The sequence below is a fragment of the Triticum urartu genome, chromosome 6A (assembly GCF_056163025.1).
Source record: "Triticum urartu cultivar PI428250 chromosome 6A, HENAU_Tu73, whole genome shotgun sequence".
NCBI classification, from domain to species: Eukaryota; Viridiplantae; Streptophyta; class Magnoliopsida; order Poales; family Poaceae; genus Triticum; species Triticum urartu.
This window is the reverse complement of record NC_141878.1, coordinates 67,761,006-67,774,102: the sequence shown is the minus strand read 5'-3', so window position 1 is coordinate 67,774,102 and position 13,097 is coordinate 67,761,006.

Sequence of the window (13,097 nt, the reverse complement as noted above, 5' to 3'; positions counted from 1 at the left end):
CGCCCTGGCACTCGTCGCTGCACCGTCCCGGCCTCCGCTTTCGCGGCCTAGCGCCTCCCGGCGTCGCGCGCCTCTGTGCCTGGCCCTCACGCCGCTATGCCGCCCCGCCGTGCCCGGCCCAGCGTGGCCGTCCGCGCGCCCCACACAGCGCCTGTCCGGCTCGTCCGGTTCTGCCTGCGCCATGCCCGGCTCCGGCTTCCCCAGCACCTGGCGCCGGCCTCTCCAGCACCCGGCTCGTCCGGTTCTGCCTGTGTCGCACCCGACTCCAGTTTCTATCGCGTCCCGACCGCCGGATTCCGCCACGACCCACTCCTGGGGCGGAGACAGGGGGGCGAGCAGGGGCTAGACCCCTGCCAATCGATCGCTCCCCAACGATTTCTAGTAGGTAGTAGTATACGTAGTATACTGTATATGCGCTAATTGGCCGGAGATAATCACATCATTAGCCCATATAAGATTATTTTAGAGAAATTAGCCCATATGAGTACTAATATAATAACTATTCTAGACTGAAAGCCCAATAGCCCATGTCATTGACTCATTGTCAATCCATCCATGCGGCCATGCGATCAATCCATCCATTGATCGTGTCCTGCACTAGGGCATTATTTGCCGTTGCCGCCCAGCCACCGGCTGCCGCTCCCGCTCAGGTAAGGCGTTCACCAGTCACCACGCCGCCGCCGCCGCCCCTACCCTATCGGCTGCTGTCGGTGTCAAAACCGGTGGATCTCGGGTAGGGGGTCCCGAACTATGCGTCTAAGGTGGATGGTAACAGGAGGCAGGGGACATGATGTTTACACAGGTTCGGGCTCTCTTGATGGAGGTAATACCCTACGTCCTGCTTGACTGATCATGATGATATGAGTATTACAAGAGTTGATCTACCACGAGATCGTAGAGGCTAAACCCTAGAAGCTAGCCTATGGTCTGATTGTTGTTGTCCTATGGACTAAACCCTCCGGTTTATATAGACACGGAGGGGGCTAGGGTTACACAGAGTCAGTTACAAGGGAGGAGATCTGCATATCCATATTGCCAAGCTTGCCTTCCACGCCAAGGAAAGTCCCATCCGGACACGGGACGAAGTCTTCAATCTTGTATCTTCATAGTCCAATAGTCCGGCCAAAGGATATAGTCCAGCTGTCCGAAGACCCCCTAATCTAGGACTCCCTCAGTAGCCCCTGAACCAGGCTTCAATGACGATGAGTCTGGTGCGCAGATTTGTCTTCGGCATTGCAACGCGGGTTCTTCCTCCGAATACTCCATGGAAGATTTTGGACACAAGGACAGTGTCCGGCTCTGCAAAACAAGTTCCACATACCACCGTAGAGAGAATAATATCTGCACAAATCTAATCTGCTGATATGCTTGACAGCATGACATCATACTATGGCCCAGTCATTATTCGAACCGTTTTTCTCAACCAGCACTGCACATATCGCGAGGCGGTTTTCTTGACACATCTTGTCAAAGCAGAAATTGTGTCCCCTTATCACGAGATTCTCATCAATACGGGTATGGGTAACCCAACCGCGCCATCAATTATGGCGTCCGGGGAATAAGCGATTTTACCAAGTAAGTGGGGAGGCGTATCGCCTCTTCCGCCCTTATAAAGGGACAAAGATTCACCCTTTTTACCCACGCCTTCTTCCTCCTCGCTTATCCATTCTCACGCACTCGAGCTCCAGCGCCCAAGTTCGCGTCTTTCTTCTAAAACCACTCCAAGCATGTCCGAAGCGGGAGGCAAGTGGATGGTCTCCATCACGGAGGAGCACATCGCAAAGCTACAGGAAGCCGGATATCTGGCCGCGGACATCGCGCACCGGCTACTAGATGCGGGGCAGATCGTCCCTACGCCCGCACCCCATGAGAGGGTAGTTTTCCTTACCCACTTTGTCCGCGGATTGGGATTTCCCCTTCACCCGTTTGTCCGCGGGCTCATGTTCTACTACGGGCTGGATTTTCATGATCTGGCCCCCAATTTCATCCTCAACATCTCGGCATTTATCGTCATGTGCGAGGCCTTCCTCCGCATCAGGCCCCACTTCGGCCTGTGGCTGAAGACCATCAATGTTAAACCGAAGGTGGTAGTCGGCCAGCAAGCGGAGTGCGGAGGCGCCATGGTGGGCAAAATACCTAACGTCACCTGGTCGAAGGCTCCTATATGGAGACCATAAAGGGATGGCAATCGGGGTGGTTCTACATCACCGAGCCGCGCGACACCAACTGGGTGGCGGCCCCCAAATTTCGATCTGGAATCCCCATGCGGCTCACCTCCTTGAAAGAGAAGGGCCTGTCCTGGGGTTCTCCGGTAGAGCTGACCGGACTCTAGACCTGCATCAAGAACATGATGAGCAAGAAAATCAAGCTCGTCAACGTCATCCAGGTCATGCTCTTCTGCCGGATCCTCCCTTGTCAATGACGGGCATTCAATTTGTGGGAGTTCGACCCGGCCAAGCACCAGACGCTGCGAGAGCTCTTTGCCATGACGCACAAGGACATCTGGAAGGTGTTGTTCAAGGGCGCCGAGGTACCTCCTCCCCTTACCGAGGACCGCGGACTCAGTGCAAAGCGCCATGCCAATCCGGTAAGTTTTTATATCTCACAGGATATTTATTTGCCCCAGTTTAATCATGTGTGAAATCTAAGCTTCCATGCCGTAAACAGGACTGGGTACAGACGGTGGAGCAGATCAATTGCCCAGCCCCCTGCCTGAAGATCCTGTAGATGCTCTCCTAACGGAGATGCTGGTTCCGGTGCCTTACGAGGTGCCGGCGAAGAAGGCCAAGAAGAAGGCCACGGGGACCCGAAAGGGTCTCCGGCGCAAGGTTATATTGGACTCATCGTCCTATAACTCCGACGCGCCCTCCTCCCATGAAAACGAGGAGGAGGAAGAGGAAAGTCCCCCCAGCCGAGGGAGACAAGAAAAGGAAGGTCGCCCTAACTTGGGAGGCCGAAGGGTCCAAGAAGGGAAGGACCCTCCTTCCGAACTGCTCCACGATGGCTGCCTACAGCGGCGACTAGTGGCTACCTAGGGAGAAGCCCCTGGCAAAGTCGTAAGTATCCGGATACCATAGTAATTCATGGTATGTTTTATTGCACTGCTTCAACTTACGCCGAATATGATTATGCAGTCCGTCCCGAGCCCGTCTTGATGTATCTTTGTCGGACGGTTCTTTGGACTCGTCGGATATGAATAGCGATTCACTTCCAACCGCCTCCACCCCTTGCCCTACGGACAACGTCGAGGTGTTGTCTAAAAAGGCACCGAGCCGAAGGGAGGTAGTCCTGGGGGCGCCTCGAGGCGACCTTCCGGACCCTGGGCGCAAAGGGAGCAAGACTCCCATGGGCTCCAAGTTTGGCCCCCAGTCGAACACTGCGCCGGAACCATCGGTGGTTCCGGACTCCGGCAGGCAATCCCCCATTAAGAGGAGAGAGCTTCCCGTGCCAGTGGCCTCTGTCCATCCAGAGGCACTGGACAACTTGCTGGAAGCGCTTCGCGGCGCTTCCATCGACGAAGAGCACCGCACTATCATGAGTGCGGTGATCGAGAAAGTTCAGTCCGCCAAAATCGGACTGACCGAAGCTTGTGCCAGCCTCCTAACAGGCTTTGAGGTAAGCAATCAAAATATAGGAAAATATTACCGCATAGACAGTAGCCCCTGATGCTCTGTTTGGTGTTCACGAAGAAAGGCCGAATAGAGGATCAAATAATGACTCAGGAGTCTAATAAGAACATGTCTATGTGCATGTGTAGGCTTCACTGCTGGCCGCTGTTGCACGTACTGCGGAGGTCGCTGCACTGAAGCAGGACCTTGAGCGGTCCGAGAAAGAGCTCGGCCTTACCAAGAGGTAGCTCGAGGAGAGCAAAGGTAAGTAATACCTTGTCTATATATTAAAAAGAAATTCAGTTGTAAAGTAATAGGATCATTATGAATTTGTCAGGGGCCACAACCGATGTGGCGACCCTGAAGAAGGCGTTGTCCGAGGCCAAAGACAAAGCGGCCAAGGAGCGCATTGAGCGGGAAAAGCAAGAAGCCCGGGTAGGCGAGGTGCAGCAAGAGCTCGAGGCTCTCGCCGAAAAACACGAGTCCTTGCAGCTTGACTCTAAGACGCGAGAGTCCGAGCTTGCGAAGGCGCTCGAAAGCGCACAGAGCGCCAAGGCTGAAGCCCACAAGGCCCTCCAGGAGATGGATGCGGTGAAGAAGATAGCAGCGGGTAAGGCATTCATTATGCAAAGCAAGCATGTGAAGGAAACTTTCCTTTTACTTACCTGAGTTCGGAGCTCTCCAGGAGCGTTCGCAGATCTTCCCCGCAGTGTACTGGATGCCGCGGAGTTTTATCGAGCTGAGGAGGGGAGCTCGACGAAAAAGTTGTTCTGGTCTCAATATACTGGCACCGAACACCCAATGCCCTTGAGCGACCAGCTGAACCAACCGGTCGAGCTTCACAAGGCGGCCGAACAGGCCATGAAGGGTCTTATAGTCCGGATGTGGCCTGGCAATCCCCTGCCTAGCAGCTACTTCGGTCTGGTGAGGCGGCTTGTGGATGCCTGCCCACGGCTTGGCGTCATAAAGCGGTCCGTCTGCATTGAGGGTGCACACAGGGCTTTTTCCCGGGCGAAGGTGCACTGGGCGAAGCTGGACGCCGTGAAGCTGGTGAAGGAGGGGCCGCCAGAGGGCAAGGAGCATCGCTACCCCCGAAATGTATTATGACAGTGTCCTGAAGGGTTCCCGCCTTATGGCGGAGGAATGTGCCAGAGATGTAATTTTTGAATGAACATGCTCATGTGATCCTGTAATATGAAACGAGTTCATTTGCGCTATGCAACGCTTTTTGAATTTAAAATATTACCTTCTGTGCGGCTGTTTATAAAATCTGAGAGTTGGCCAGTTGTCGGCTTCTGCCCCCATGTAACTAGTAGTGGGGTGTTCGGGGTAAACCTGAGCACTCTTTATCCCAATTTTGGGTCCTTCAAGGGAGGTGTTCAGCACAACGAACCAGGCAATCGGACTATAAGGCTTTATCACTCTCACTTAGCCATAGAAGTCTACAATTTTAAATTTTGGCGAAGCCCCTAGTATTCGGAAGGCCGAATTGGGGGCGCTATATAAGCCTAAGTTGGACAAGGCCGACTCCTCGCCCGAAGCGGAAAAAGTCTTTAAGGACTTGAGACCTCTCGAACAGCGACCAGCTCTCGCCTTATCATGACAGTCAGTTTTCTGCTTTCTCTACTGAGGTGCTCGCCCGGAAGAACCGGGACACAATCGCAGTAGTTCTCCCAGTGCTACCTTAGACGATATAGAGAAATGTAAGGTACCAAAACATTGGAGCCGGGAAAACCCAACTATTGACCCAAGACATGATTCAGAGCTGATGCATATAATGCTGTAAGTTCGGGGTGCCGCACTATCGAAAGTGTTCAGACTTCTCACGCTGTACTATGGGGTAAACGAAAGCCCCTGGCGTACTGACGTACTCGAATGTACAGGTGCAAGTTGTTGTAAATGAACATATAAGACAAAAAAGAGGATGGATAATGCAATAATAGACAAATGCTATGCATTGTTATGTAAATAATACGTCGAAGCATACTGATACAAGTAGTGCAATAAGCAGAAAATAGGACTATTTGACATGTCCTATCCAAGGGCAAGCTGCGTATGGATAGTAAAGAGCGGGTATATCAATATTATTAGAGACCACCTCGGGGTTCCCTTGTACATCTTAGCTTCTTGCCTCCTTGGTTGTTCCTTCCTGTAATGTGTCCGGCAATTGTACTGCCGGAAAAGGCTTCCAGAGAGTAAGGTCCTGAAAGAGAAAAAATGATAAAGGTATGCAGCCCCTAGGGCGGTTAAGCCGCATTGCAGGACGTGCCCTGATCGTGCCCCCGCCTATGCCCATGGTAATTTCAGTGCGTAATTATGTACGCACGACATGGATTTCGTCGCTTGACTAGGACTGGGACGGGGGCCGAATTGCTAGGCAAGCTCTGAACGTGCCAGGCGATCCTGTTGCAGTTTACTCCGGACTCGCTTGACGGTGTCCGGGGGCTATATCACCGAATTGGTGGTTTGCCTTAAAAGGCTGCTTTGTGCTTTTGCTGCGAGGGCCGTAGTGTGCTCTTCCGTGCGGAGCGAGCGTTCTGTGTTTCCATTGACTGTTATGACCCCCTAGGTCCTGGCATCTTGAGCTTGAGATATGCGTAATGCAGTACCGCATTGAATTTTGCAAATGCGGTTCGCCCGAGCAGTGTGTGATAGCCACTGCGGAACGGGACGATATCGAAGATTAACTCCTCGCTTCGAAAGTTGTCCGGAGATCTGAACACCACTTCCAGTGTGATTGAGCCCATGCAACGGTACTCTACACCTGGGATGACACCCTTAAAGGTGGTTTTGGTGGGTTTGATCCTCGAGGGATCTATACCCATTTTGCGCACTGTATCCTGATAGAGCAGGTTTAGGCTACTGCCGTCGTCCATAAGGACTCGAGTGAGGTGAAATCCTTTGATGATGGGGTCTAGGACCATTGCAGCGGATCCTCCATGACGGGTACTAGTGGCGTGGTCCCTGCGATCGAAGGTGATCAGACAAGCGGACCATGGGTTGAACTTTGGGGCGACGGGCTCCATCGCATAGACGTCCCTTAGTGCACACTTCTGTTCCCTCTTGGGAATGTGGGTTGCGTATATCATGTTCACCGTGTTCACCTGTGGGGGGAACCTCTTCTGTCCTCCCGTGTTTGGCGGCCGGGGCCCCTCCTCGTCATCACTATGCAGCCCCTTGTCCTTGTGTTCGGCATTTAACTTGCTGGCCTGCTTGAACACCCAGCATTCTCTGTTGGTGTGATTGGCTGGCTTATCGGGGGTGCCGTGGATTTGACACAAGCAATCAAGTATGCGATCCAAACTGGACGGGCCCGGAGTACTTCTTTTGAATGGCTTTTTCCGCTGACCGGATCTAGAGCCTCTGAATCCGGCATTGACTGCCATATCATCGGTGTTATCGCCGTTGTCGGTGTCAAAACCGGCGGATCTCGGGTAGGGGGTCCCGAACTGTGCGTCTAGGCCGGATGGTAACAGGAGGCAAGGGACACGAAGTTTTACCCAGGTTCGGGCCCTCTCGATGGAGGTAAAACCCTACGTCCTTCTTGATTAATATTGATGATATGGGTAGTACAAGAGTAGATCTACCACGAGATCGAGGAGGCTAAACCCTAGAAGCTAGCCTATGGTATGATTATTGTTGTCTATGTTGTGCTACGGACTAAAACCCTCCGGTTTATATAGACACCAGATAGGATTAGGGTTACACAGAGTCGGTTACAATGGTAGGAGATCTACATATCCGTATCGCCAAGCTTGCCTTCCACGCCAAGGAAAGTCCCTACCGGACACGGGACGAAGTCTTCAATCTTGTATCTTCATAGTCCAGGAGTCCGGGTGAAGGTATAGTCCGGCTATCCAAACACCCCCTAATCCAGGACTCCCTCAGTAGCCCCTGAACCAGGCTTCAATGACGACGAGTCCGGCGCGCAGATTGTCTTCGGCATTGCAAGGCGGGTTCCTCCTCCAAGTACTTCGTAGAAGATTTTGAACACAAAGATAGTGTCCGGCTCTGCAAAATAAGCTTCCACATATTTCCATAGAGAGAACAATATTTACACCAATCTAATCTGCTGACGTATTCCGTAGCGTGACACACCACGGCCAAGCCTTTATCCGAGTCGTTTCATCATCCCACCTCAGCGCGTTATGCGAGGCGGTTCCCTTGGCACGTCTTGTTAAAGCAGAGATCGTGTCCCCTTATCACGGGATTCTCATCAATACGGGCGTGGGTACACCAACCACGCCATTGATTATGGCGCTTGGAGATAAGCGAGTTTTACCAGTCCGGTGGGGACATGTAGTTGCGTCCACCCATATAAGGGGATAAAGATCCACCTTTTCACCTACGCCTTCTTCCTCCTTCGCCTATCCATTCTTGCGCACTCGAGCTCCAGCGCCCAATCCGTACTCCCGACCTCAACCTTCTCCGGCCATGTCCGGAGCGGGAGGCAAGTGGATGGTCTCCTCCGTCACGGAGGGACACATCAAAAAGCTGAGGAAGGCCGGATACCTGTCTAACAACATAGCATACCGGCTTCCCGAAAAGGGGCAGCTCATCCCCACCCCTAGGCCCCATGAGAGGGTGGTGTTCCTCCCCCATTCCCTCCGCGGACTGGGCTTCCCTCTCCACCCATTCGTCCGGGGGCTCATGTTCTACTACGGCCTGGATTTCCATGATCTGGCCTCGAACTTCGTCCTCAACATCTCGGTGTTTATCGTCGTGTGCGAGGCCTTCCTCCGCATCCGTCCCCATTTCGCCCTATGGCTCAAGACTTTCAACGTCAAGCCGAAGGTGGTGCACGGCAACCAGGCGGAGTGCGGAGGTGCAATGGTGGGCAAGATGGCCAACGTCCTATGGCTCGAGGGCTCCTTTGTGGAGACCCTGAAGGGGTGGCAATCGGGGTGGTTTTACATCATCGAGCCGCGCGACGCCGAATGGGCCGCACCCCCCGAGTTTCGATCCGGACCCCCTACGCGGCTCACCTCCTGGAAGGAGACGGGCCTATCTTGGGGTAAAAAAGGAGAGCTGACCGGACTCCAAACATGCATCCAAACCCTGGTGGACAAGAAGCTCAAACTTGTCAACGTAGTCCAGGTTATGCTCATCCGTCTGATCCTCTCGTGTCAACAACGGGCTTTCAACCTGTGGGAGTTCGACCCGGCGCGGCTCCAAACTCTGAGAAGGCTCTTCGACACGACGTACGAAGATGCCTGGAAGGTGCTTTTCAAAGGCGCCGAGGCTCCTGCATCTGCTACCGAGGATCGCGGATTCAGTGCGCAGCGTCACGCTCTCGCGGTAAGCTGTTTTTCTCCTTTTACAGGGTATCAGTTTTTCATAGTTTGACTCCATGCGGGATCTAAGCTCCCTTACCTTTGACAGGATTGGCAGGTGACGTCCGGACAGATCAACTGTCCGGCTCCTTTGGCCGAAGGCCCAGCGGACGCTCGCTTGGCGAAGCTGCTGGTTCCGGCACCCTATGTGGTGCCGGAGAAGAAGGCCGCGAAAAAGGCCGCGGGGACTCGAAAGAGTGCCCGGCGCCAGGAGGTGTAAGATCCATCATCCGATGGTTCCGAGGCACATTCCTCCCGTGAAGATGAGGAGGAAGAAGAGGAGAACTCTCCCCCTCCAGCGGGAGGAGAAAAGAAAAGGAAGGCCGCCCTCTCTGGGGAGGCCGGAGGGTCCAAGAAGGGGAAAACCCTTCCTCCGGACTACTCCACCGACGCCGACGGCGGAGAGGAGTGGCAGCCCAGGGCCAAGCCCCTTGCAAAATCGTAAGTAACCGGATACCAGAGTAATTCATAGTATTCGTTTATTGCATAGCTTTCCCTTACGTCGAATATGTTTATGCAGCCCACCCAAGGACCGGCTCGACGCGTCGTCGAGCGGCTCACTGGACTCGTCGGATGTGAACTCGCTTCCGACGGCTTCCTCCCCCCGCCCTACGGACGACACCGAAGTGTTGTCCCAACAGGTTCCAAGCCGGGAGGAGGTGGTCCTGGAGGCGCCGCAAGGCGACCTCCCGGACTCTAGGAGTAAAGGGGATGAAACCCCCTAGGGCTCCAAGTCCGGCTCTAGGCCGGACACCGCTCCGGAACCTTCAAAGGTTCCAGAGTCCGGCGGGGCACCTCCTTCCAAGAGGAGCAAGTCCACCGTGCCGGCGGCCCCCGTCCAACCGGAGGCGGCAGAGAATATGTTGGAGGCGCTCCAAGGCGCCTCCATCGACGAGGAGCACCGCACTATTATGAGTGCGGTGGTCCAGAAGGTTCAGTCCGCCAAGAGCGGACTGACTGAAGCTTGTACTAGCCTTTTGACAGGCTTTGAGGTAAGTAAAGAATGTGTAAATAATAGTACTGCATAGACAGTAGCCCCTGATGCTCTGTTTGGCGTTCCGGAAGAAAAGTCGAATAGAGGATCAAATAGAATTCGCAGGAGTCTAACAAAAATGTGTCAATATGCATATGCAGGCTTCCCTGCTTGCGTTCGCCACACTGACTTCGGAAGTGGACACGCTAAAGCAGAACCTCGAGCGGTCCGAGCAAGAGCTCGGGCGTGCCAAGAAGCAGCTCGAGGACAATGAAGGTAAGAAATACCTTGTTTTTAAATATATATAAAAAGGTGCAATTGCAAAGAATGACAGGATTATCGTGGCTATTTTAGGGGCCATGTCTGAAGTGGTGACCCTTAAGCAAGCGCTGGTCAAGGCCGAGAAGAGGGCGGCCTCGGAGCGCACCGCGCGGGAGAAGTATGAGGCCGAGTTTGGCAAGGTGCGGCAGGAGCTCCAGGCTCTCATGGAAAAACATGAGAGTTTGGAGCTTGACTCAAAGACACGAGCGTCCGAGCTCGCGGTGGCTATTGAAAATGCCAAGTTTGCCAAGGCCGAATCCCAGAAGACCCTCCAGGAGTTGGATGAGGTGAAGAAGATAACGGCGGGTAAGGCATTCTTTATGCAAAGCAAACACATAAACATGAGTTACTTGTTACTTACCCGAATCCGGAGCTCTCCAGGAGCGTTTGCAGATCTTCCCCGGAGTGTTTCCAATGCCGCCGCATTCTATCAAGCCGAGGAGGGCAGCTCGACAGAGAAGGTGTTCTGGTCTCAGTATACCGAGGCCGGACACCCCGTGCCCCTGAGCGACCAGCTGAAGCAACTGGTCGAGCTCCACAAGGCGGCCGAACAGGCCATGAAGGGCCTCATTGTTCGGCTGTGGCCTGGAGGGGCTCTGCCTGGGAGCTATTTCGGACTGGTGCGGTGATTGGTGGAGGCCTGTCCAAGGCTCGAAGTCATCAAGCGCTCTGTCTGCATTGAAGGTGCCCGTAGGGCCCTTGCCCGTGCTAAGGTGCACTGGGGCAAGCTGGATGCTGAGAAGCTGGTGAAGGACGGGCCACCGCCGGGGAAAGAGCATCGCAAGCCCGAGAATTACTATAAGGATGTTCTGAAGGGTGCCTGCCTTGTGGTGGATGAATGTTCTAGGGATGTAATTTTTGAGTGAAACTTGCTCGTTTTGTCCTGTGCGCTGAAAACTTGTTTATATGCGCTAAGCAATGCAGTTGGAATTTAAAATATTACCTTCTGTGTGGCTGTTTATCAATTCTGAGAGATGGCGAGTCGTCGGCTTCTGCCCCCGTGCCGCTAGTGTTGGGGTGTTCGGGGATAAACCTGAGCGCTCTTTTTCCCATGTTTGGGTCCTTCGAGGCAGGTGCTCAGCCCAACGAACAAGGCAATCGGACTATAGTGCGTGAACACTCTCACTTAGCCATAGAATTCTATAATTTTAAATTTCGGCGAAGCCCCTGGTATTCGGAAGACCGAGTTCGGGGCGCTATCCATGCCTTGGCCGGACAGAGCCGGCTCCTCGCCCTAAGCGGCATAAGTCTTTAGGGACTCAAAAAAACCTCCCGAACAGCGACCAGCTCTCGCTTCATCATGACAGTCAGTTTTAGCTTTCTCCACTGAGGTGCTCGACCTAGCTCAACTGGGGCACAATCGCAGTGGTTCTCCTAGTGCTACCTTAGCCGATATAGTGGAACGTAAGGCACCAAAACATAGGAGCCGGGAAAACCCAACTATTGACCCAAGACATGATTCGGAGCCGATGCATATAATGCTATAAGTTCGGGGTGCCGCACTTGTTAAAGTGTTCGGACTTCTCACACCATATTGAGGGGTACTAAAGCCCCTGGCATATTTTGGCCGTACCAACGTGTACGGGTGCAACATGTCGTTTAAGGAACATATATAAAGAAAAAAAGGTAATGCAAAAATAGACGAAAGATATGCATTGTTTATTAAATAGGGGCTGCGATCAAAGAAGAACGATACAAATAATGCTATAAGTGGAAGGTTGAAATAGTTAACATGTCCGTTCCAGGGGCAAGCTGCGGAATAGTATGCAGAACAGGTATACTGCTCGTGATAGAGACCACTTGGGAGTTCTGTAATGCGGCGTGGCTTGTCTGCTTCCCTGGTTCTTGCATCGTTTGTGCGGCAATTGAACTGCCGAACAGGCCTTCCGAAAGATGGAGTCCTGAAAGTAAGAGAAAATTAAAAAATCGGCAGCCCCTGGTACGGTTTAAGCCGTGTTTTGGGCGTGCCGTGATGGTGCCCCTCCCCCTGTACCCATGGTACCTCTAGAGCGTAGTTATGTACGCGAAGTACTGGCGTTGCCTTTTTGTGAGGGTTGGGGTTGGGGCCGCATTGCTACGCCTGCTCGGATCGTGCCGAGCGGTCTTGTTATAGGTTACTCCGGGCGCGCTTGACGGTGTCCGGTCATTTAGTGGCCGGATTGGAGAACTGCCTGGAGAGGCTGCTTTGTACTTCCGCTGCAAGGGCCGCCGTGTGCTCCTCCGTTCGGAGGGAGCGTTCGGTGTTTCCATTGACCGTAATTACTCCTCAAGGGCCTGGCATCTTGAGCTTAAGGTATGCGTAGCGTGGTACCGCATTGAACTTAGTGAATGGGGTTCGCCTGAGAAGTGCGTGATAACCACTGCGAAACGGAACTATGTCGAAGATTAACTCCTCGCTTCGGAAATTATCCGGAGATCCGAAGACCACTTCAAGTGTGACTGAGCCTGTACAGTTGGCCTCTACACCTGGTATTATGCCTTTGAAGGTCATTTTGGTGGGCTTAATCCTCGAGGGATCTATGCCCATTTTCCGCACTGTATCCTGATAAAGCAGGTTCAGGCTGCTGCCGCCGTCCATAAGGACTCTAGTGAGATGAAATCCGTCAATGGTTGGGTCTAGAACCAATGCAGCGAATCCGCCATGACGGATGCTAGTGGGATGGTCCCTTCGATCAAAGGTGATCGGGCAGGAGGACCAGGGGTTGAACTTTGGGGCGACTGGCTCTACCGCGTATACGTCCCATAACGCGCGCTACCACTCCCTTTTGGGGACGTGGGTTGCGTATATCATGTTCACCGTCCGCACTTGTGGGGGAAAACCCTTCTGTCCACTATTATTCAGCGGCCGGGGCTCCTCGTCAT